Here is a 4,335-nt window from a genome sequence, read left to right as displayed (position 1 = left end):
CTGGTAGGAAACAAGGACAGCTTTATTCAGGAAAAGTGCAAAAATGAAACACCATTTTGGGAAGACACAGCAATATTTTATCTGCTTAAATGATAAATAAAATACTTTCCCATGTAACATTGGCAGTCACCCATCAGCAGCGTTCCACGACCAGTAGTGGTCCAATGGGCAAACATCCCTTTTCCACATTACCTCCCTTTCCCATCCACTAAGCCCCACTCATGGTTTGGCATCAGTGGGTAGCAGTGACCTAGGATAGCAAGGTCACTTGGGGAACAGCTCTGTTGTGAGAATTCACCACCGAGCCCAACTACATGCCACAGTGTTGGGATGGACTCATTGTAACTAACTCTGCTCATTCCTCTGCAATCTTATCCAAAATTTCTGTTAAGAGCTGCCTGTGCTTTGTTTTCTGTTGAAGACTGCCATCAAATTCCAAGTCTTAAAAAGGAAAAGAGTATTACACAAGAACAAAGATCTTGTTGCAGAGAATACATATCCTGCTGGAGAGCAAAAGCCACTTCCCCACTCTGTAATTGAGCTACCACCACCCAAATGTCTTCACGTCTGTGTTGTGCTGCAGCAACTCCCAAGGCATCACTGGAAGATTTGTGAGCACCATACCTGTATTTCCTTCTCTCTCGGAGTTTCTCTCTACAGCATCGTGTATGAAAAAGTTCTGTGGAAGAAGCAATTCTGTGCTCATCCCTCTTGCCCTTCAACAAGACTTAAACAGAAACTTTGTTGCCCTCTGTACCATCAGACTGAAGATGACTGCATGGCTATACCATCTTATGAAGGACCAAAGACTGAATACGAGTTTTCCTGTGGGCCTTCATACCACTGTTTTTAACACCCTACATATTTCAAAGCATACCCAAAACTGAAAAAATCTATTTGTTATCTAGAAAGCCAATATTTCTCATCTGCATCCAAAGACAGACTGAGCCCTGGTACCACTGAATTCTCCAAGAAGGGAATGCACTTCTCTTATGCCAGTGCTATGCAATGTCAACACTGAAAGATACCCGTGTCCATGGATGCTCCTTGAGGTACTGCAAAGCATAAATACCTTGCAAATGCAAGGGCTGCAGTTCAAGCATGAGATTGATTTCAAGGGTGACCTTAATGCCCGTTTAACAAGAAAGCTCCAGTCTGGCAGCCTGCTCAAAGGGGAAGGGCTGGTGTGTGGCAGCTGGTTATGCAGCTCCCACATGATTTGTTCTGCTCTAGGCAGACTAAATCCCTGAAGGTAAGGAGAAAAGCAGCCTCTCCCATGCCAGACGTAGCCAGTGTCCTCCAGCTACCTCTCAAAGCATTGCTAAGAGGCACATGCAGGGCCTCAGCAATACCCTGGGTTGCAGAAATACAGATCCAGACCCTCATCGCCTTCTACACGACCCAGGCTTGGCAACAAACCTCCTCCTCCCCCACTCGCAAGTCTGGTCCGTGTGTTTTGGATTTGTTTTTTGGGTTTAATTTTTTTGTTTTTAATAGTTCACCTCACTTCACACCTGCCTCTTCAGCCTGAGGTCTGGGACCAAGCTGGAAAAAGCTGAAGAAGTTCAGAAGGGAACATAGCTGACAAACAGGCCTCCCTTCTCTCACCAAACAAACCAAGCTTAAGGCAATTCCCACCTTGCCGGCATCACACCCAAAGGACAACACAAATAGAAACAGCTTTGCAAGCAACAGCAAACATCCAGGATTGAAAGGAGTGTGACTTGGCTTTCTTCAGTAGAAGTGTTAACCTCCCTTGAGGTCAGATCCCACATGAACATGGGCTTATTATCAAGGAACTGAAAGAGGCATTGAAGAGGCACAGACACCTGACAAAAAGGTCTCATAGTCCAAACCACGCTTAGACTTGGCTCTGTGTATCCACTTGTCCCTAGCTCCCTACCCGCTCCCAACATTCCTATATGTCTAAAAGCACCACCAGCCTCCTGCCGGGCAGCTACCCCTTCTACCTTACCGGTGCTCTTTGTTTCAGGAAATAAGCAGTGAGTTATTTACTCTGTTATTCATTAATTTCTACCTGAGGGTTTTGGAAATAGAAGGCTTAGCTTGGCTTCCAGCAAGTCCCACAAGAAACAAGCCATGACACTAAGAAGCCTGCTTGTACTTACTACACAAATACAAAGTTTTGCTCGTGCACTGTTCTCCCCAAATCCTATGGTGTATAAGTTAACATCACAGTAAGGCTTCTAGCTGGGAGAAATTTAGTGGTACTGTTTTATACAGCAAATCTCATTAATAATAAATAATGCATTGGACAGAAGAAAAGTATCTACCCTGTGGTATACTGAGCTAACAAGGTCACATGTGCAGATGTTAATGTTGGTATGGTATCATGCTGAGCTAGGAAACCTCCTGGAGCTTCTTCTGTCTCTGCAATACACAGATTTGTAAGAAAGACAGCCAAAAGTTGAAGGACTGTACAGATTAATTAGACCCAAACCAAGTCTAACGAAGCTGTGAGAAGCTAGGATAAAAACAAGATAGCCAAAGCCAGGCAAAGAAATTAAATACCCAGAAGTACTGGATCTGCAAACCTAAAAAACAATAGAAAAGGCTCTCTGGTAGGTTCCGTGGCTTTGCCTTTCCCAAATAGGAACACAGAATTAAACCGTGTTAGATCACTTTTCTGCTTTTTAGAGTCCCTTCAGATCCATTTACATTTTTTCCCCAGCTATATGCAAAAGAAATCCCACCATCAGCCTAAATTCTGACCTCTGATTTTGAGCAACTGATTCAAGAGTATTTGGAGCGTTAACAGCAATCTTTTCTGATACACATATCTAAGCCTTATTTAAACATCTTCAGGGTTCCAGTAGGTTTTGGTGCACACTCAGAAGTCAAAGCAAGTCTGCAGTCCTGCCCCGTAGTTGCAATCTGGAAAGGACATACTAACAGCAAAGTAAGTAGCATTGCCATGCCAACAATCAAAACAGGGCACTTCAGAGCATAGTATTCTACATAAGAACACTAAGGAACAAAAACCCCAACCAATTTCAAGCTATTCTCTGAAAAAGATTAAAAATGGAGCCAGAACCTGTACTGGACCTCACGCCTACCACACCACTTGGAAAAACACACTTGGAGCAGGGCTCTGGGTAAGTTCCTGAAGAGATCTCTCTGTAGGTAATGCAAAAGAACAGACATCACCACCTTCTGAGCAAAGAGGAGTTTGACACCTACTTTAGGCCAGTATGCAAGAAAAGGCACCATTCTAATCACACTGCTGCCTCTTCTATGGCTGAATGATGGAAGTAACCCCTCATACAGCTGTTACAGATGTCATACCGCTTTCTAAAAGTAAAACAATGCTTTTAAAAAAGCAGGGAGCCAGCTGAGATATAAGCATTTTGCCAGAGCACCTGAGACTAATTGCCAGCCCACAGTTTTGTTACAGACTTTAACAACTAACTTCCAAACACAGGTATTTAAGTGCTTAAGTCTTTTACTTTAGCATCACCATTGCTAAGTTGCACACACAATTTATCTGAAACGCTGGCTTGAAACTAGAAAGCAGGAGTAGAACTAGGTCCTACACCACTTCAGGCCCTCCAGTCAGTATCTCAGCACTTCTTGCTCTTTCCAATGGTAGATCTCAAAATAAAATCAACACAAGTACACAATAAATCAGTGACAAAATAGGAAACTGAACCCAGTTCAGATGCCCTGACTGTATGGAACTTGCTGTCTCCAAAGCATACAGGACCCTACATTTTCCAGCACTTTGTCCAATTCACTTCTAAGTATCTCCCAGAGGGAAAAATATTTCATGGTCTAATAAGCATCAGTGTTGGGAAAACCAGCTAACATTTCCCTCTGGGGTTACTGTGGACTAAGCACCATGAGAATTACATTTTGAGTAAGTATCTCTGCTTCCTCTTACATGATTTCAAAGCACCCATCTCAGTGAGGTCTCAGGCATCAACACCTCGGGCATCTTTGCCTGGTTTAGAGTCTTTCTGTGGTAGCTACAAGCACAATCCAAAATTCATTGAAGTCAATAGGGGAGGTAGTTTAGCTTGAAATAAAGCTTTTTCCCTATTCTAAGGCTTCAGGTTTGCAAAGATAGTGTGGATAAGTTTCTCAAACTCAAAAAGTTTGAAGGATGCATTAGACAGTTATTAGAAAGCGTCCTATGCAAATATTGGTTACTTTTGGTAGCTGCACATGAGGTATGTTATTTTTAACATATTTCAATAACCTAGTCTTAAAACCCTGTTGTGACCAGGAACCCCATGACAATCCCAGATACTTCAAACTACTGTACCAATCTCTACACCACTAGAAAGCTTTCCCAAGCGTCCAGCCTGGCTCTTT

The 4,335-nt window shown here is 43.0% G+C and overlaps 1 long non-coding RNA gene across 3 annotated transcripts in view; it reads right to left on the bottom strand.

The window, feature by feature from the left end:
- Window positions 1-4,335, bottom strand: part of LOC308072949 — a 75,379-nt gene that overhangs the window by 45,972 nt on the left and 25,072 nt on the right. The gene's annotated exons all lie outside the window — the stretch shown is intronic.

The sequence above is a fragment of the Falco punctatus genome, assembly GCF_963210335.1.
Source record: "Falco punctatus genome assembly, chromosome: 13".
Classification (NCBI taxonomy): domain Eukaryota; kingdom Metazoa; phylum Chordata; class Aves; order Falconiformes; family Falconidae; genus Falco; species Falco punctatus.
Note: the sequence above shows the minus strand (reverse complement) of the source record. Positions and strands in the feature narration are given on the sequence as shown.